The 22189-nt window shown below is 43.8% G+C and overlaps 1 long non-coding RNA gene across 1 annotated transcript in view; it reads left to right on the forward strand.

The window, feature by feature from the left end:
- The window catches only part of LOC310850296, a 41472-nt gene that overhangs the window by 15211 nt on the left and 4072 nt on the right, over window positions 1-22189 (forward strand). The window contains exon 2 of the long non-coding RNA XR_014567285.1: window positions 21744-21910. This is a non-coding gene — a long non-coding RNA (uncharacterized lncRNA). The remainder of the gene's footprint in view (window positions 1-21743; window positions 21911-22189) is intronic.

Here is a 22189-nt window from a genome sequence, read left to right on the forward strand (position 1 = left end):
GCTCATCCATGGCAGGGACACACTCCCAAGTTGCTCCTGCTCCGCCTTTCAAGTTGGCAGACACAGGATTGCACGGCACCGCAGGATGCAGTGAACTCCCCAGATCCCACTGAGGAGCATCGCAAAGATTTATGCCTCAGAAATCCTCCTTTTTCCCTGCCTGAACTTCCTTGCAACCCATGGAGGGCTGCAAAGAACAACCGCCATTGACTCATGACATAGCAGGAAACCCCATGTAGATAATTTCTAGCAACTTCCCCCAAGGCCAAAAACAAACAAATATAAACAGCAGAATTGTTCTTTTCTTTTCATAAGTTAGCAATGCTATTTCAACATCTGTTATCTCTCACAGCCTACAAGTTCTTTCCTATAGAAAGAATCCCAATGGAATTGTATTTTAAGGCATAACACACACACACACACACACACACACACACACACAAAATAACATTTTACTCCAGATAATTGAATCTTTTCATCCCATAGTTTCCAATCAGTAAAACATATTAGAATCTGGAGAGTAGGAACCTGGCTCAGTTGGCCTTTTTTCTGACAAGGCCCTCATGACCCGAACACCTGCATGGCAGGTGGTTGTTCAGCAGATGAAGCCTTCCCCATCTCAGTGCCAGTAAAAGGCCCAGAAGATTCAGGTATGCCTGCCCTGCAAAGGTGAAGAAAATGGGTAACAGAACTTGAATCAAAACTAAAAAAAATCTGTTTGGAGATTATATTGTTCCCCCCACCCCTATGAATTTGAACTGAACTTGACATCTATAAGGGCCATACTTGATGTGACATCAGAGATGCAGGTCAGGAAGGGAGAAGCATCCATGTGCCTGTAATAGCAGCCATGGAGGGACAGTTTGAATCAAAACAGTGGCAGCAAAGGCAGTCCACCAGCCATGCAGGAAACATTATACTTTTGCTATCTTCCTGGGATTGGCAAAACAAAATACACTGCTGGGCGCAGGGTCTGCCTTCAATTTTGGTGGGTCAAAACTTGGAAGTTGTTCAGAGTGCATCAGTCCATGCCAAATGAAACAAGTTTGCTTTTTTTCTGATCCAAAGAGTAGGATCTGAACCAATGGATTCAAATTACATGGAAGGAGATTCCAATGAACCATTAGGAATAAGGTTCTGACAGTTAGAGCTATTGGACAGTGGAACGGTCTCTCTCAGAAGGTGGTGGATTTTCTTTCATTGGAGGTTTTTAAACCACCTGTCAGGGATTCTTTAGCCACAATTCCCACATAGCAGGGTGTTGAACTAGGTGACTCTTGAGTTTTCTTCCAGCTCTACAGTTCTATGATTCTATGAAACAGGTCAGTGCCAGAACCAGTTACTAAGTCATTTTTCAAAACTAGTCAGTTGTATAAAACCAAGACTTGCTCAGAGTGGCCCCATTTAAACCAATCAAGTATCTGAACCAGAGTCAGAAATGCTGATGAACCTCAACCAGAACTGAACCCAAATGTTTTGCTCCTTGCTGTGGACCTTTGCCCCCACATTCCCGTCCCCTTGCTTTTCAGCCACATTGCAACTGTGACATCAAAAGAAAAAAGAAAATTGTGGCTGCTATCTCTGAGTGGGTGTTTTGTGGCTTGTGTCCTTACAATGGTCACGCCCAAAGCCAACTCCTGCTATGATCTTGGGTGGCCATTTTGAAACCAGATGTTGGAGCCCTAAAGAGGAAGTCCACCAGCTTGAGAGATCTTATCTCAAAGTCACAGATGGCTTTGAAACAGGAAATGAGTGCAAAACGAATGAGCCAGCCATAGTCCCACAGCCTAAAACAAGAGGTTTACAAAATAGATACTGTCAGAGGGCTGCCGCCTCTGTTTTCCTGGCAGGGCTCATGTGCCTTTAAAAAGAGCAAACAACAGGCAGAAATTCAGTGGATGCTAAGATCCCTAACATAGGCAATGGGGTTAGAGTGAAGTGCTGGACCTTTGGCATTTATCTTTATCCTGCAGAATGGCCAGTGGTAGCAGAGCCCCGCCTGAGAAGATGGCCACCCTGTGGAGTGTAAAAAGTGGATGAACAAGCCACATTGACTCAAAACATCTGCCTGTGTTGCTGGAGAGTATAAGTGAACGTTACATCTCATGATGCATGAAGGGTCCTGTCAAAGAAGCAGCAAAACATCACAGCAAGTTCCTGAGTCGGAGGTGTGACTCTGTTTACATTCAGACTTGTGAAACTGGCCTGTGGTGGTTTTGCTGCCATAAGAACATAAGAAATGGCCCACCTAGTCCAGCTTCCTGTTCTCACAGTGGCCAACCAGATGCCCTCATGGGAAGCCCACAAGCAGGACCTGAGCACAAGAGCATTCTCTACTCTTGCACTTTCCATTAACTGGCTTCCACCCTAGCCCTGCCATATGGGAAGCATTTTCAATTACCTTTTGAAGGCACACCTCCACACACACCTTGCTTCCCCTGCTCACTAAGGTGGACCCCCCTTGTCTTCTGGAATATTACAAATTGCTTCATTTCATTCCTGTACTTTTACTGCTATGTTAGTAGTTTGTCCTGACAGGTGCTTTTAGTTGTATGATGGATTTATCGATTTCTTGCATTTACGTATGTCCCATCATTTTCTCCAAGGCACTCCAGGCAGTCTACCACTGAATGCCTGTTGCTAGAGAATCAAAATCAGGGAAGAGAATTCCCTTCTTGCATTTGGCTCACCAGGGTTGGGAAGAGGCAGCAGCGGAGGAAGCCGCTCGGGAGTCTGGGATGGTGTGCCCAGGGGTGGGGCAAGCCGCCCATAGGGGCAGGGCAAGGGCAGGGGGAGCTGCCCATAAGAGTGGGGCGCACCGTGGGGCTTCCGGAGTCTGCCTGTCTCCTCCCACTCAGCCACCCTACAGCTGGGGGGGGGAGGCAGTGGGCTGACCGTTTGGGCTGTGCGGAGCCCACGCACACCCAAGCTACCGTGTCTCTCCCAGGAGAGACTCATGGCTCAGGCATGCTGCAAGCCCCGCAGTGAGTGCCACCTGGCATTGTGCCACCCTCCCCTCAATGGTGACACCTGGGGTGGACCACACCCACTGCACCCCCCTTCCTCTGCCCCTGGGAAGAGGGTCTTGGGCTAGGGGAGAGTTTTCTATAACCCAACAGGGCTGTTCTTTTATTATTGAAACATATATGCAGCAGCAGTGCACTCTAACCTGGTTGCTGTTTGATTTGTTCTTTGCCGAGCGACTGCCCCACATGGGTTTCTCAAAAAGCCAATATTTATGCTTGCACTCTTCCCCACTCAGTGGTAGCATTACCTGGGGAGTACAACCTGCATTACTGGAAGCAGTAGGATTAAGGTATCGAGAAGCTTCAGGGAGACAAAAGCCTCCTTTGTGACAGAGAGAGCATGAGTGGAATTGCGCTAATTGAGAGCACAGCTGAAAAGAAATCAGTGGGTTTGGTCTGCTTAAATCCTAAGGCTCAACATCTCCACCAGTGCTGTTATGATGATAATCCCTTAATTACCAGGCACTGAGGAAGGCCTGCCTTGCAAACAAACTGATCACATTAGCTAAAACATTCTTCGCCTGTAAAAGAAACCCAGCTAAGGAGGTGGTTAGAGGAGAGGGCAAGGAGGAAACCAGCTCCTCTGCAAAGACCTATACTTGCAGCTTCTCTGGCACAGCTGCTGGGAACTGCAGTTTGGTGAGGCTGCTGAGATCTTTTGGTTGTGGCCAATTATTTATGATCAAACATCCTACTTAACTTTCCACCAAATCACAATATTTTTGTAAATAAGTCTTAAATTTCCTCCAATCTTCTTCAACCCTCTCTTCTCCCAGGTCTCGAATTCTGCCAGTCATCTCAGCCAGTTGCATATAGTCCATCAGCTGCATCTGCCATTCTTCCAGAGTGGGTAGATCTTGAGTTTTCCACTTCTTGGCGATAAGTATCCTTGCTGCTGCTGTTGCGTACAAAAAGAATGTTCGGTCCTTCTTTGGCACCATCTGGCCGACAATGCCCAGGAGGAAGGCCTCTGGTTTCTTAAGGAAGGTATACTTAAATACCTTTTTCAGCTCATTATATATCATTTCCCAGAAGGCCTTCACCCTGGGACAAGTCCACCAGAGGTGAAAGAATGTTCCTTCATTTTCCTTACATTTCCAACATTTATTGTCTGGCACATGGCATATTTTGGCTAGTTTAACTGGGGTCATGTACCACCACAAAATCGGATCGGAATGGGATGTAAAGTGAGATTAAGAGAAATTAATTTATAGAGGATTATATTTAAATAAGTGGTTATAAAATTTGCAAATTAGATGATAAATTGCATGGAAAAAATCTATGATGATGAAAATGGCAGCGGGAGATGTGAGGAAGTCCAAAGAAGTTATGAAACTCTGTTGAGATAAAAGAAAGGTTGTTTATCTTTGTACTTTATTTTGTAAAAACCCCTAATAAAAATTTATTAAAAAAAAAAAGAGATCTTTTGGTTGTGCCCAGAGTTACAAATCCCCTGATCCCCTCGGAAGATGGGAATAACTAAAATATCACTTTAGGTTGTGTTGTAGAGAAAGAGGAAGAACCCCTTTGGGTTTGCAAATCCATATAAAGATTTCTCTACTTGATTTCTAAAAACAAGAGAGACCAGAACTACTTTTGCCAACCTGCTGCTTGCCCAGCAAGCAGTTCACATGATCTCCAGCCAGAGCAGTGCAGCCAGTGTTAGAAACTCAAGTTACATAAACTAGGTGCCAAATGACTCCTGAAAATGGAATGCTTAGTTGCCTTTTGGGGGCCAGATGGCTCAAAAGTCATGTTTTTCAAAACTTTTTTGTTTTGTTTTTTGCTTGCTGAAATTCATTCAGATTGTGCAGATAAAATATAATGGATAAAACTCCACAGGATGTGTTGTTAGTGTGTGAAAACAGGCAAGATCTACAAGGCTCCCCCAAGCCTGGTGATACCTCCTCTTTCTGCATGGATGGTACCATGATCAGAGTTCACTATTAGTCTAGAAAGCAACTAGTCTGCAACAAAATATTGCAGTAAAGAGTACAAAGGATCAATGTTCCAGCCAGCTAGCTAGCCAGCCAGCCAATCAATGAAGCATTCTTTCAGGATACATTTTTTCCCCCACCCTCCCATTCCGCATCCACCCAAACTCAGCATTCTGTGGTCCCTGGGGATGGAAGGATCTGTCAGTTTCACTCCTCCTTCAGTCTCTCATTTTCCCCATATTAAATTCAGTTCCCCACATTTTGCAGAAATTTGCAATTTAAAAAAAAATACTCACAAAATTAATCTGCATTTTAGCACAAATTTCTCCTAACACATTTGTATATTCAGTTTTGACTAAAACACATATTTTTGCAAGCAATATAATGCATTTTTGTATTCAATTTTTTTATCAGTAGCTTCCTTTTTATGCACGTCTCCCTAATATATGCATTTTGTAAACACCGCTTGGTTGGTGAAGCACGTTGCAAATTTCAGATAAGTGCAAATTCTGAAAAATTCTGGGTTTTGGTTCTCATATTGTCTCAGAAAGTCTGAACGGAAGAGATTCATTTGAAATGCATACTGAACTGACTTTCTTAGCCATCCCAGGTGGGCTCTGAGAATCCTTCGACCTCATCAGACTGGTTCTCAGGGGTAAGGGGGATCATAAAGATTTGTTTGCTTTGCTGCAAACCTTGGCATTCCCTCAAACATGGCAATATCTCCCTTGCCACACCCTGCCCTGTCTCAGCTGCCTTCTCATTGGCACTCACCAGCCGAGTTTGGTGCTGGTGTACACAGTGATGCCAGCCACGTTCCAGGGCTGAGCCCAGGTGCATGAGCAACGCAAACCAACCCCTGGGTTTCTCACGCTGCCTTGGCACTTTTCAGAAGTGGGTCAGAAAAAAGTTACATTAACCCCATCAATTAAATTTTTATGAAGCAATTGGCTGGACTTTAAAGCCCTTGTGAGTGTCCGATTTGGACACTCTCTGCAAGACAGATGCCAGGCTTTGGTGCAGGAGGACACCGTGTTCTCCTTCAAAGGGTTCTTCTGCCAGCCGCACTGGAAGCCATGGGCTAAGAGCCAAGGGATCTGCTCTTGGAGAACCCAGTCTTTAAAAGCTAAAATCTTGCTCTTTGATCAGAATGGGCTAGCTGGCCTGCAGGGAGTGGGGGCTTAACTCCAGCACTCTGCCTCTCCTTCTTAGCTTAATAGCACTAAGTAAAACTCTCCATCGCAAGGGAGCATGTACATAAGCACATAACATAAGGGCATAAGAACATAAGAAGAGTCTGCTGGATCAGACCAGTGGCTCGTCTAATCCAGCCTCCTGTTCTCCCAGTGGCCAACCAGATGCCTCTTCTAGGAAGCCCACAAGTGGATCCAAGCACAAGGGCACTCTTCCTCCTGTGGTTTCCAGCAACTGGTGTTCAGAAACATTACTGCCTCTGGCAGCGGCTAGTAACCATGGGTAGCTTTATCCTCCAGCAATTTGCCCAATCCCCTTTTAAGGCCATTCAAGTTGGCCATCATTACCTCTTGTGTGCAAAGATTCCATAATTTAACAATACGTGTTTATCTAGCTCCTCTCCCCATGTAACCCAGCAGCTCTCAATGTCAGAGTTTTCATGGTCAACACCTTTTCTTCATAGAACATTTGCAACCTCAGTTTGGGAAGCACATTGAGTGGCTGCAGGAGTTCAACAAAAGGAGCAGGAGGATCTCAAGCATCCAGATCAAGTTTTGCATCTTAAAACAATCTCATCCACTATCCAAAAGCCATTGCATACATCTTTGTATTTAACACTGTGCTTTTAAAAAAAAAGAATGCAAATAGAAGCCACTGAGGGAGAGCTTGATACTTCCTGTGACTGCAGCTGGGGTGTGTGTTAACCCTTTCCTCCCCAGTTGTTGTCCCAAAGCTGCCATTTGTTTTGGGAGAAAATCCTGCTCCTGTTCCCATAATATCTCGCAGCTTGGGCTTCCTTGGGCCTTATGTGATGTGGAGCACTGCCCATGCTCCACAACCTCCACATAAGAACTCAAAGGCCTAGATGGAGCCTGCCTTTATGCAGCTGTGATTCTGCTGCAAGTTTCTCAAGGTCATGTTGGCTGAGACTGATGGGACTTATAGTCCAAAATGCCTGGAGAGAACCGTAGAACAAGAAAGAAGGAAAGAAGGAAAGAAGGAAAGAAGGAAAGAAGGAAAGAAGGAAAGAAAGAAAGAAAGAAAGAAAGAAAGAAAGAAAGAAAGAAAGAAAGAAAGAAAGAAAGCTGGCAAAGGCTGATCCTTGAGAGTTCCTGACAAAGGGAAAGTTGGAGCTGGGACTACATAGACGTGGTTCATGGTGCCATGACTTTGTCACCAGCTGAAGCAGCCGTCATCTAGGTGTGAGGCAGGCAACAGACTTCCTCTTAAAATCAAAATTGTGTTTATGTTGTCAGTCTCCAGCCCGTCTGTCTTCACCTTCTTAGTGCAACTGGAGACATAGTGACTTTCCACTGCTGTGCTTTAGACTGTTTTGGGTGGGAACATTTCTGATGAGGTTCGGCAGCAGAGAATTTGCATACAAAGTGGAATCGCTCCTAAGAGGAGCTTAGTTTTGTCCTTGTAATTATGCCGTCAGCCCCACATGCAAGAAGCCACCCCCAATTTTCTGTGGTATTTAATTAAGGTTATCCAGCAGCCTTGATGTGTTTAGAAACAAAACCACTGGCATCCCTAATAAAGATCTTCCCCATTTTGAGCAAAGAGCAAAGAGGAGCAGATTTCCTTCAGGCACCCTGTTTTATCAATCCTGGGAGCAGAAGAAGAAATATGTAACAGAGTAACAGAGCTATTAAATGAACAGTATACTTGAACTTGGGCAGAGGGAAGGAGCAGATCCTGACATGGTTTGCATAGGTGCAAAGTTAAAGGGGGGGATTATATCTTCAGTGTTGATCTGAAACATCTCAAAGCTGGGGCAGAGGTGTGAAATCTCCTCCCCTCAACACAATGTTAATCCCTTTAAATCACTTTTCTAGCTGCACAAGAACCAAGTTGCAGCACAACACTGGAAGAGGCAAAGGCTGTGTTCACGTAGCAGTTTGTTCCATTTCCCCAACATTTCCCTAACTCCAAATGTTTGCATTATATTTGAGCTTTTGTGTATTGTAAAATCCCCTTTTAGAAAATTAATGGAATATAGGGCAAGTTTAGCCCTAATTTCCATGTTATTTGACTGCAGGAGAAAATCCATTGGCAGCCCCCTTAACGCAGAAAACTGTGAGAGTGAAGTGATGAAATTTGGGGTGGTAGAATGGCATACTGTTCTTTTCTGCCATTTTCATGGGGGAATCATGGGGGAACAGAGGCAGGCATGTACAGAAAAGGTCAGGAAGTCGCAATGTTGTCCAATGACGTTCACACCCCCACTGGTGTGAACAGAATTCAGTGCAACATGCCAGTATGCTTATCAGAAAGCCACAGCTCCACAATGCAACAGGTGCAGCAGTGTGAAAGGAACATTAGAAAACAAGACATTCACATTATCATCAGGAAAACTAACACAATATTTCCCATGTCTGAATGCACCCTAAGTCACTGGGCTATCTCGGGCATCCTTCACTAACCTGGTGCCCTCCAGATGTTCTGGACTTCAACTCTTACCAGTCCCAGACAGCTGGTAAGGAAGGGTACTTTTGGTTTAGTGGCATAGCCCTTGCTTTGCATGTAGAAGGTTCCTATGTGAAATGCTGCCAGTCAGTGTCAGCAATAGTGAGCTCAATGGGCCAACGGTCTGATTTGGTATAATGCAGTTTTCTACATCTCTGTCTTGCTATAGATCTGTGAGAGCACCAGACTGGTGAGGGCTGGCCTAGGTTTCCTTCTTCCACGCCATGATATAAAATGCAGGCAGAACTCCATGGGAGGAGATGCAAATATCCTAATGTGGCCCAGGTAACACAGAGTTGCACTCCCTTCTCACTGCCAACAGAACAGGGCATCTTCCACTCACCCACCTCAAAGCATAGGCAAAGGGGAGGGCAGTTTTACTTCAGACAAACAGCACTCTTCCTGGGGCTTGCCACTCATTCTGACACTTGTTGGGGGTTTTGAAAACCCACCTGCCATTAAGCTTCTGCTGTGCTTTGTATAATGGCTAGCTCTCTGTTTTGTCCCCTGAGCAGGGATGGTGAGTATATATCAGAGTCTGAGCACAGGCAAGGCCAGAAGTTGAAGGGAGTGTGCCAGAGCAGAAAGAGAGGAGCCATCAGTGTCACTTTAGTGTAGCATTACTGCCAAGAGCAGGAAGCATGAGTCACTGCCTGGAAAGTGGGGGTGCTTTTTGCACAGTGGCTCTGCGGTTATGTTCTGGAGGATGGTAGCACCCTGGGTAGTTGCCAGGTTTGCCTCTTTGCTTGCCCAGACCCTGCCAATGACACCAAACCCCCACTTGATATTGGCATTGTTGAATTCCAGTATCTCTCAAACTGACACCAGGTGGCAGACTTTTCAGAAGATTGTGGCTTCTTTCGGGTTCCTCGGTAATGCCTTTCAGGTCTGGCAAGTCAGCAACAGGTAAACCTTCCTTGCCCTTTCTGATCAAGTTGCCGACTGAACCATCCCCACCACGACCTCGTTCGGGCTGTTCCCTCCCACCCTCAGTTCAGAAATCCAAGAGCAGTTGTGTTTTCCTTCAGAGTGGTTTTGCTGTGAGTTTGTTACCCCACAGGACAGAAACAGCAAATCATCAGCAGCACCATCATATCAGTATGCATACAGTGCTTTACAGGAGGGGTGGCCTACTGTTTTGCACCCATAGGCCATATGCAGCAATGGTTAATTATCGGGGGGGGGGGGCATACTCCCTTTTGCATTCCAGGTAAAACAAAAAAGCCAGTCTCTAAACAAAAGAATAAACAGACACAAATCAGACATCAGAAAGGGCAGTATTTAGAAACTAGGGGTGAATATTTCAACCCCATAGGACACTCTGTCCCTTAAGTGGTCATTTTGAAACAAAGGGATTTCAATGAGAAACTCTGGTGTGATTGGTTTGTCAGGAAATTCAGTTCTTTCCTCTGTGACTTGAATAGAGATTGTGGGTTTTTAATCATCATCATCATCATCATCATCAATATCTCTCTCTCTCTCTCTCTCTCTCTCTCTCTCTGATGTTTTCCTTCCGCTTCCATAATTCTCACTCTCTCCCTGCCCTGCTCAATAGCAAATGCAGAAAGCAAAACCTTTGCAAAGAGGGTTAGGCATGTATCCTGCTGTCAGACCTGGACCTGGAAATCATGGACCTGAGCTTAGAAATGTGGAGCACACATGTAACTGGAGGCTACGCCTGCACAGATGCTTATTCTCTTCCTGTATCCATCCCCTCTTGGTTCTGGGAGACACTGATGCAGGAGAGCATGGGGAAACACCTCACCCTTCACTTCCCTGGCCTGCCTCTTCCTCCTCTTCCCCCAGCTCTGAAGCTTTCCTGGCCTCTGATTCTTGCCTCCTGGCTGATACAGATTCCCACAGACCACTCTCCCTCTCTCCCAGCTACCCTTTTCCAGTGCACACTCATCAGCATCACTGACATTGACTAATGTCATTTTTTTATTAGAATCACATTGCTGGCAAATTTAACAGGTTGACATCATTTCCAATTGTTTTCATTTCTGATTATTTTACTGGAATCCCTGACACTCTTCTTCTGCTTGTAACTTTGATGTTTTCCATCCAAACAATGCTACAAGGGATCACAACTTAGCCAAATTTCAGGGAAAGGAGTACTCTTTATGGACATTTTTAAAAAAGAGAAACACGCACATTTTAGCTGATGTTTATACTCCTGGAAATGAACAGATACTTACAAACAGCAAAGCAAATAACTCAGTTACAAGTTTCTGCATTGAATACCCAAGTCATTGGGGGCCAGGGGGCGGGGGGATGCTGACCAAAAAAATCTCACTATAATCCTGAGGGAGTAAGAATAAAAAGGAGAGCTTAGCTGGCAAGATCTGTAAGCATTTGTATTTTAGGCTGGGTTAAGAAGCTCTGAGAGCTTGGTTAGATTACAGATGTTTGAGGAATTTGATCTTTGGCAGTTTCAGTACAAATTTGACCTGATCTGCACTTCCTAGATTAATGTGTACATCAGGACTTAATTATGCACCAGCTTCCACACTTCCTTTCACACAGTTCTTGGAATAAGGCAATTTCTTATGTTCCTAAACATGTATTTAAATAGGTACTTAAATCTAAACGTTCATGCAGGCATTTTTATTTGTTTAAGATACAGATTCATGAAGAAATGGGATGCAACAGACATATGGATGAACACATGCAGATGTGAAATTAACAGCTTCAGTTTGGTTTGCATTAAAATGAGAGTCAAATTTGCGTTTACTAAAACAATGCATGAAATGATGCACAGATATTCTTAAAAATTCACAAGTCTTCAGATTTTGTGGAGCAGTTCTCAAATTAAAAGAACTGAATCAGTATGTGTATAAAGATGCATATCTAAGGGAGCCCAATTTGCAAAACTGCAGTAGGGAAAATTCTTCTTTATTTCTTTTGGGTCTCTGATACAAAACATAATTAACTTTGTATGATCAAGATGACTACAGAAATGTAACTGCCATTGACTTCCTTGCAAGCACCGGCTAACACCTGGAAAGTTTGAATTTCAGGTATCAGAAGGAGGACTGAAGCTCTGCTCCTGATCTGTACAATCTGAGTTACTTGAAAACTGGGAAACAATGTAAGACATTTCATGGAATGGGCAGGAGTAGCTGCCTAGGAAGGAGAGGGGAGCAAATCCAGCCACGGCCACCAGCAGAGAAAGCTACACCCACAGAAACCACTGAGCATAGAGAAAAAGGATGGAATTGATCCTGCGGTGGCTTTTCCTTCTCCACTGTGGAATTCCACAAAAAGCTACTTATGCCAACTGGCTGTGCTACAGTTTCCTCGTTCAGAATTCACATCAGTCTAACCTGCTGCCCTCCAGGTGTTTTGGACTACAGCTCCCATCAGCCCCAGCCAGCATTCACTAACTGGGGCTGATGGGAGTTGTAGTCCAAAACATTTGAAGGGCACCAGGCTGAGGAAGAGAGCCTTAGTGGCTGGCAATACTCCATCTTCACTTGAGTGGATTAGGCTTGATGGCTGAACCACGGAATTTTCACCGACCTCCTGCCCTGTTTTATTTTACCAAAATAGATAAACAAACAGCCCAGCAGCTTGTATCTATTGGACATGATTCTGGCCTGACCAGTTGTGAAACTTTACTCCAACCCCTGAAAGCCACACACACACAAACATCCTGCCAAGTTATTTAAACCCCTGTTTTCATAGCTTACATGCCATTCAGAATAGTTTGCATTATTTAAGCACAGAATCAACAGACATTTAAAACAACTTGGGTTACTGAAACCCCAGAGGAGGTGCTTGCATTTTAGCTGTTTGCTCTGCCTCCTGGCTCTGCAATGGAATTGAGTAACCACTTCCTCCTCTCTTCTTCCAGATGCCAGGGTGCTCTGGGATTGATGGGTCCAAAGCTTGGTGTGAAGGAAATAGGGTGCAGCCGGGACTGAACCTTTGGGGCTGAAACCCATGAGAACATAAGAAGAGCCTGTTGGATTAGGCCAATGGCATCCTGTTCTCACAGTAGCCAGCCAGTTGCCTGTGCAAGCAGAACCTGAGCAGAGCACAAGAGCACTTGACAGTGGAGGCGGAGCAAAGCCACTGTGGCTAAGCCATTGATAGCCATATCCTCCATGAATTTGTCCAATTCACCTTCAAAGCCATCTAAGTTGGTGGCCTGCTGAGGGAGCAAGTTCCATAGTTTAGCTATGTGCTGCATGAAGCATTACTGTCTTTTGTCTGCATCTTCCAACATTCAGCTTCACTAGATGTCTCTAGTGTCACGAGAGAAGGAGAGATGTTTTCCACAATCCACTTTCTCCAAGTTCTCAGTATGATTTGTGGGTACTTTCTTATAGGCCCTTTTGCAGTAAGAAGGCCAGCTCTCTGGCTCTTTGTCCCCTCCCAAGCACATACATATGCGTGAGCCTCTTTTCCAGTTCAACTTCTATCCATCTTCCATTATAAAGAAATTCTGCCCTTGGTATGCCTTTTTCCCCCCTTCTCAGTTTGATTCCCTGGCACCATATCTGTATAAATTAACTATCCCAAAATACAGACGTGCCTTCACACTGGCCAGATTGGATGTGATGCCCTCTGCCATACTTGAGGGCAGATACAAAAGATTCCAACTGAGAAACGACTCTGCCCCTGTGGAGATGGTAATCTGGAAACAGTGGCTCAAGTTCTCCTGTCCTGTCCCCTTTATAAAGTTCTGAGGAATGAGATCATTACCCCACTCTTACTTACCATCCCAGGCCACCCATCTGAGGCCACATTGGTCTTACTTTCATCAGATCAAAATGATCAGACAACAGCAAAGGTTGCTAGATTTATCGAGGGTGCAATGAGATTAAGGGCTACTATAGCGGGACGCAGGTGGCGCTGTGGGTTAAAGCCTCAGCGCCTAGGACTTGCCGATCGAAAGGTTGGCGGTTCGAATCCCTGCGGCGGGGTGCGCTCCCGCTGCTCGGTCCCAGCGCCTGCCAACCTAGCAGTTCGAAAGCACCTCTGGGTGCAAGTAGATAAATAGGGACCGCTTACCAGCGGGAAGGTAAACGGCGTTTCCGTGTGCGGCTCTGGCTCGCCAGAGCAGCGATGTCACGCTGGCCACGTGACCTGGAAGTGTCTTCGGACAGCGCTGGCCCCTGGCCTCTTAAGTGAGATGGGCGCACAACCCCAGAGTCTGTCAAGACTGGCCCGTACGGGCAGGGGTACCTTTACCTTTACCTTTATCGGAACGATAATCTTGGCCATTTGATTGCCCTTTTTACCCATTGCTGTCTTTTTTATTTGTATATATTTTATTTGTATATATGGCTTGCTTTATGTTGCTATGGCCGTTGGCCAATGCGATTAAAGTTTGTCTTATCATCTTATCTTATCTTATCTTATCTTATCTTATCTTATCATCTTATCTTATCATCTTCTATCCATCTGGTTGCTCTTCTACTTTGCCAAAGTCTTCTGCTTAAAACTCACCCAGGACTGTCTGCCTGCCAGCTCCTGTGCCACTAGAAACCTCTGCTGTCTTGGAGCCTTATCCAGATCTGCTCACACGATACTTCTCTGCCTTGCCTAATAGTTTAGATTAAGCGACTTGTGTGTCAAAAAGACACTTGCTGATAATTTAGTTGGCCTTTTCCTTGCCTGCCTGAAATTTTGCAGATGCTGCCCCTGAGATGATTGTGACAAAATGTCATGCCAATTGGACTGAAAATGTTGAAGTTATGGGCAGCAGAAATGGAGCTGGCTCTCCTATTAAAATCAATGGGGATGAAAATGAATTGGAACGACCAAGAAGGACAAAATCTCATGCCAAAATGAATGCCCTTCTAATGAGTGAAGGTTTCAAAAACGAATTTGAATGAGAAACAAAACAAAGCATTAATTGAGTTTCACACCCCATTAATCTCTGCAAAGAGGGAAGCTGAATTCCATGTGTTCTGCCAAGAGATCCCATTTCTCAGATTCAGGGAAATGTGCATCATTGGGTAGCAGACTCTGTCTTAGCTTGCCATCATGTTTGAAAATATTTGGCAAAAGCTGCTCAAACAAAGCAACACTAGGCTCACTGTATGGGAAACAGTGAGAGCCAAACCTTGAAAGAACCTGGAGTCTCTCCTCATCTGGTGTCTGCTGCTAGATGCCAATCCTTAGCATACTGTTAATACTCTGCTACAAGAGTTACAACTGAAGCCGGGATTAGTTTTGCTGCATGTGGTCCACAATGATTCTGGGGCAGGTTTTTAGTGACTTTTCAACACTGGCAATATAATATATTTTAATTTAATATATAGATAGCAATTTTTAACCTGCTTAGTTGTACTGCTTACGTAGGTGCCAACTCCCTGGGGCACTGGGTGCACGAGCACCACAAAATTCCCCATGAAGGGACCAGGCACCCACAAATTTTGGTGCCAGGACCATGCACACTGCATGGCACCCACAGCCCCAGGCACAGTCACAGGGCCAAGCTGGCACTCTTGACTGCTTATAATATGCCTTTATTTCTTTAATTAACCCATGAATTTATTTCTTTTGAACCAGGCACAAATGAAGCTTCCTTATTTTGAGAAGATAGTAGGTAGAACAGTTGGAATTATGCTTCCTGTTAGGTCCTGCCTTTCTCCCTACAGCCATTTTTCTTTTTCTTTTTTAATGGTGTCTATGTGAGAATTTTTATGAAGTTAAACTAACTCCAGTACTTTCCCTTGAAAATAAAGGACTCTCTCTCTCTCTCTCTCTCTCTCTCTCTCTCTCTCTCTCTCTCTCATTCTTCTTCCAAGAATATGTTCTGTAATTTTCAGATCCTCATTGTTCCACAAAAATATTGCTAATGGCAAAATATGTCTTCCAAGGTTTGGGGGATTTTATAACAATTGGCAGAGTGTCTCGATCTATAATTGTTTTTGGACCAATTTACATGTCTCTGAGCTGCCAGACTTCACCAAGGAAGTTGAATGTATTCTTTGTGCTGATAATTTTACAATTGTTGGGGCTGTTCTGTCCTGGTAGAATTTAGATGTCAGGCTTAGGATACGGGGGGGTTGCCCCCCCAGGGAACTGACTTCTGCAGCTTCCAACGAAAACAGAGATGGCTGATTAGAATCCTGCTACAAAGACCATTGAATAGCAGCAATCCAATGAATTTTACACCAGTATCAGCAACAAGTTTTAGCAAAGCAAAGTCGTGGTGCTAGGTGCCAAAATAACAATCATCGAAGTGTCAACAGCAGCAGAGCTTGGATGCTATAGACTCCTTCTGGCTGAAAGGTGACACAGACATATGCCCAGTTTAGGAGAGAAGGTGGTCTGATGCTCTTTAACTGACATGTACTGATGCTCTGAAATGGCTACAGAGTTCAGGACTGTCTGCCAGCTCCAATTATGGGAGATGGCAGAATCAAAGGGGTGGACTATTTGTTCTTTGGCTTGAGAGCATTTGCTATTTGTTCTGCTCCACTCCATTCATCAGACTCAACCCTGAGCCACCGGGCATTAACTTCTGCATCTAGGAGGCCCAACTAGGCTGAGAGGGCAGGAACTCATGTAACCTAAGTCCTCAGTGGAGCAGAATTTCTCTACAAGGGAAACAGACCAAGACATACCATTAGGCAGGGTGCAGCCACCTCCTCAGGCAACTAATACTGAAGGGTAGGATGTGGCAGAAAGGTGATGGAGGACAGCTCTGCATGTGCCACACAGCCTGCACTGTATCTTGTAAGCCAGCCGGTCATCCTCAGTGGCTGTGGAGAATGCCATCCCATCCCCAGTGCTGAAATGTTGTTGTTAATGATGATGATGATGATGATGATATCCCACCTTTCCAAGGAGTTCAGGGTGGCATACACAGCTCCCCCTTCCCCATAATAACCCTGTGAGGTAGGTTGGGCAAATAATGGTGACTGGCCCAAGGTCACCCAGCGAGCTTCATGGCTGAGTAGGGATTTCTGATCTCCCACATCCTAATGTATCACTCCAACCACACTAGCTTTAGCCTGGTCAGCTCCTGCACATGAAACAGGAGGGATGCCATCTTGCCCCAGCAAGCAAAATGCCTTGAGCCAGCGCTGAAGGGAAAGCAAACTAAACTATCAGTTTGACAGTCACAAATAGTTGTAACATACCATGACTTCTTGTGACATGTTTGGAATGGTTCAAATAATCTGTGGTTATTTTTTATATATAAAAAAATTAGTCTTGAACTCAGTGTGTTTTGATAGAGGCTCGGTTTTGATATTGCTATGTTTAGAGTTTGTTTCTATTAGATTCTGATTTCATTTTAAATGAGGTTATTACAAAAAGCAGATGTTAAATGTAATTTATTAGCAGCTTCATACTAAGTGCCATTTTGAAATGTCTAGTCCTCCATCTTCATTTAAAACGGTGTTTGCATGTAGCCAAACACAGATGAATATCTGCTCCTTGGTCTCAGAAATCATCATGTTAGTTATGATAATTTAAGTGGTGTCCAAATGGATAGAAAACAGACAGGTAACTTCTAAAATATGTAGTAGATTTAGTTAGTTAATTTATAATTTATTTGATTCATTAATTTATATACCACTTCACATTTCAACAAAAATCTCTAAGCAGTTTACAATTTCCAACAAAAAGGAATCATATAAAAAAATACAATACCAATTCTACATTCAAACCAAATAGTACTACTACCACCAATATGTTCCTAATCATAATAATCCTCATCATTTGGGGGTGAGGGTGGACTAAATGACCATTGGGAATCCCTCCAATTCTCCAATTCTATTATTCTATTACGTAGAATCTCAATATGATTCTATCTATCCAATATTTGTTGAGGAATGATACTCCTGAAACTACCAAGATTGTTTCAGGGTATTTAGTCGAGATCTTTAAAGCTAAAGCTAAAGTTGCCTGATTTATTAAATGGTGGCTATCTAGTCTTTTATATATTGTATGTGTTTGGATTATCAATGCATTTGGATGACTTTGTATGATTTTATTGTTTAAACATATGCCCATAAAGGCCAATAACAATACCAATATAAAGTAATATAACTACCATATTTTTCCATGTATAAGACTAGGTTTCCCCCCTAAAAAATAATGTCAAAAATTAGGGGGCATCTTATACTCTGGGTCTTCTCCTCCCATTTTCTTAAATCTGAGTCCCCAAAAATATAGTGCATCCTATACATGGGGGCATCTTATAGACAGAAAAATACGGTATATCTAAACAATGAACATTATGTAAAAGAGATAAGAACCACCCAAAAATCATACACAAAATCAAAATTAAAAACACACAAAACATAAAAACACACACACATAAACCCTGCGGTTTTGTCTGCTTTTTTTTAAAAAAATTCAATTTTGATTTTGAAGGAATAATCTCTCTCTCTGCTCCACTTTATCGCAAACCATTCTACTTAGGGAGTTGGTAGCGAGAAGAGCAGCAGTGTTTATTTTTCCAGAGAAAGAGGGATTTGATCAGTGTCCAAATTCTTATTATGCCGAGAGAGTGATGACAAGGACTTAGAAACATAAACAGATGTGTGGAGAAGGTGCAGGTTTTAATTGACACCGGCTGAAAGGATAATTGTACCTTCCACAGCATCCTGCACCCCTGCTCTGCCAGCTCTTCACCACAAGCACTTGGACGCCACTGCTGCCAGGATGCAGATCGTTCGTTTGCTCCTGACAATTTTGCTTAATTGACTGCCGAGCAAAAGCAGCTGTCTGAGCCGGGCCGCGAGTGATGCAAGGCCCAGGTGCTGGCATCTCCAGGATACCATAAACTCAGTCTTATCCTTCTCTGCGGAGCTTTGATTTGCTGGACTGCACTTGCTGAGCCTGATGGTTCCCATGGGCAAGGATGAGCACATGCAGAGCACTCCTCTGGTGTTAGATTTTCCTGTCCTGTTGTGCACCCTTTGTTAATTGAAAAGTGATCGGCAGGGGCTGGTTTCCTCCCAATAATGATTATTCAAAAACATAACTCGGTGTTGCAACAGGGCTTCTTCCTCTCTTCATCAAGGAAGGCGATGGTTCCAATCAGGTCACCTACACCTCACATTGTAGTGTATAAAATGGTGCATAGCATGCAGAAAGTTGCTAGGGAAAAGTTTTCCCTCCCTCTCCCATAACACTAGAACTTGTGGACATCCCATGAAGCTGAATGTTGGAAGATTCAGGGCAGATAAAAGAAAGACTTCTGCATGCAGCACAAAGTTAAACTGTGGAACTCCCTCCCACAGGTGGCAATGATGGTTACCAACTTGGATGGCTTTAAGAGAGGATTACACAAATTCATGGAGAAGGAGGAAGAGGAGGAGGATGTTGGACTAGATGGGCCACTGGCCTGATCCAGCAGGGCTCTTCTTATGTTCTTATGTTACTTACAGCCGCAGCAGGCACTGCAACCTTCCAACAGCTTGACCTCACCCCCCCAAAGGCACACCCCTCCATTTGCTTCTGAGATAGATAAATGCTAGCATTGCCATGATGGATTTCCAACTGATATATTAACTGGTCTTAGATCAGCAAGGAAAACAAGAAGCAGCAGCAGCAGCAGCAGCAGCAAAAAAGTGTTTCCGTGGAAGAACATAAGGAATAATTGCAGAGGAAGCAGGCAAGGCGGGGAATACTGTCTGATGCTGCTACCAACTCTACAGCACTCCTTATCAACCTGTGGCCTCCAGATGTTTTTGTGCACTACAACTTCCCTCTGCCCTAGTCAGCAGAGCTGTGTGGACTGGAACTGATGGTGGTTGTACTGATGGGGCCTGTTTGACAGTGGAGTTTTTAAAGTAGAGGTTGGATGGCCATCTGTCATGGATGCTTCAGCTGAGATTCCCTTGGCTCCCTTCCAACTCTACAATTCTATTTCAAAACAGCTGGAGGGCACCAGTTTGCTAAATATTATTTTCAGCGCTATAACAAGACCGCAATCCTATACACACATAGGAGAAAAATAAATAAATTTTGAGGGACTCTGTGCATATAGCTAAACTATAGAATTTGCTTCCACAAGAGGCAGGGGTGGCTTTTGGGGTGGGCAAACTGAGCCACCACACAGGTTCCCACACTTAGCGTGCTCCAAAGTCTGGTACAAAATCCTGCCTGCCTCCTTTATCATCAGTCAGTCCCAGTCTGCCTTGCCTTTAAACCCAGCAGCATAACAGGCAAGCAAACCTTCCCTACAGAAACACAAGCCCCTCCGCCTTAAGCCAGACCCATGCACATCGCTAGTATGCCAGTTTCTCGGCCAAGAGCTGCCCTTATGCCCCTTTCCTGCACAAGGCCAACTGCCCTGTTCATTCGAGGCATTAGGAGGCGGCAGCTGCCATTTCATTCTAGCAAGAAGGGAAAACAGAAAAGAAGCTCTTGTTTCACAATGAAATCTCAGCAGATTGGAGCATTTTCCACTGGCTCTGACTAGAAGCTGAAGAAGAAGTGGGTGCAGATGGCACTGAAAGACAATTCAGTTGTTGAACAGAATAAGGCTGGGGGGAAGGCTGGATCTCCAGTCCTGCCACCAGTAGGGTTGCCATATTTCAAAAAGCAAAAATCTGGACGCAAAAGTTGTTGAGCTTTTAATGCCACACACCAGTGCAAACGTCTATACCCAAAGAAAACTGTAATCCTAGACACATTTGAGAGTGAATCCTACTGAATATAGTAGGACTTGCTTCTGAGTAATGCATATAATTGCACCATTTTCTTCTGATTGGGATGTGCAGCACTGGATTTTTAGGGAAGAGGCCATTTCTGCATTTCTGTCATGCATTTGATATTTATTGTTGCAAACACAGTACCAAAAGTACTGTGTTTGCAATTAACTGCCTTCTCATTTTGAGCAAACAAAGATGGCAAGTTAAAGAATGAAGCTCAAGAAAAATGCACAGCTTTGACAGTCCTTCCATGTATTTATGAGTATAATATTTAAGGTATTTACCCCAATTTATGTGTAGTACTTCACATTGTTCTCACTGTACATGTTATAGTTGCAACTGGTGAGAGGTCATTTTCAAAGCTGAAATTCATAAAGCTTTATCTGTGCTCTTCTATGTTGCAAGGGCCTGTACTAGGATTAGACATGATTTCAGCTGAACATAAAATTGGGAGAGGTTTGGATTACAGTGATTTGATTGAGAACTTTGTGTCCAAAAAGGCTCAAAAAAGTTTATTGCTTTAAATAGGGCACCAGAGAATTGACTCGTAAATGACTGATTGCTGTACCATTATTTATCAGTGAACTGTCTATCATCAGTCCAACATATATCTCTCCTACCACGATATCCTACAGTGCGCTTTTTAGGGTTTGCTTGTTTTGGCTATTTCTTTTATTTCATTTTTAGAATATATTTTATTGTTTGGGGCTATTTCTATTCACATAAGTGCATCACATATGAAGATAACAGCTTGTTTCTTTTTTGCTTATGACCTGCATTCACGTATTTACAATGTAGTGCTGATATAATGTATTAAGTAATATTCTCTACTCCAGTTGTATTAAAAGTTGACCATAATGAATGTTCTATGATACCTTTATCTATACTTTGTCTCAAGAGTAATTGGGGGTTTTGTTTTGCTTTTCAAATTTTAAAGCTTTCAGTGATCATTGCCACATTAACATAGGTCCTGTCAGTCACACACACACACACACACACACACACACCCAAAACACACACACACCATGTGGTCACTGAACAGGCACTGTCAGATGTGGGACTGCACCTATTTTGTGGCTTGTTTATGTAACAGTCTCTGACTGATATTCCTGTTCCCCTAAATGCTGTTGCTGGCTGGGGTCTAATTTTAGATTGCCCAGCCCTGATCAAGCTGTTTGTCTCAAAGTTGAGACTTCTAGGTTTGCTCGATTTGACCTCCTGCCATGCACAGTTAAGATTTCCTCTGCTGTCTGCCCCCTCCTTACGCAGCCTCCTCTCTCATTCGTTTTTGTCTTGCTAATTATGTTAAAACTGTTTCTGCCATCACTTTCGGCTATGGAACTTTGCAGATGTGGAGGATAGATAACCCCTGGTGGGGGTGGTCTTACTACCCGGGCTTCTTTCTTTTAATTGATGCATCAGATAAGCAGCCTCAGAAGGGGTTGGTTTTATAATAAATGGTCATTGTTTTCCTTTCTCCATAGAATGTGTGATAGGAAGTAATCGACCGCAGAAAAGAGCTGCCCTCCTTTGATTTTGCTGTGGGTCTCTCCACAGGAAGCGTTGCACATTTGGGTCAACCAGGATAAAGAGCGATGGCTTCCTCTTTTCAGAAATCGTCGCAAACCAGAACCCCTCCCCAGGAAAAGAGGTTTGCGATTTTTACATAATGTTGCAGCAGAAGTTGCAAGGGGAAAGTTTGCTCCTTTTGCTCCTTTTCTTTTCTTTTTTACAGAACAGGTTGTGAACTTGAGGGCTCTGACCACAGATCAGTTATGTATCATAACAGGAAAGATGAGAGCCAAGATATTTCCCAACCTTCAGAGAGAGAGAGAGAGAGAGAGAGAGAGAGAGAGAGAGAGAGATGACAAACACCAGGACTGCAAATTCAACCGACAAAAAATATTCAGAAATCTTTCTCTGGATTTCT

The sequence above is a fragment of the Podarcis gaigeae genome (assembly GCF_964106915.1).
Source record: "Podarcis gaigeae genome assembly, chromosome: 8".
NCBI classification, from domain to species: Eukaryota; Metazoa; Chordata; class Lepidosauria; order Squamata; family Lacertidae; genus Podarcis; species Podarcis gaigeae.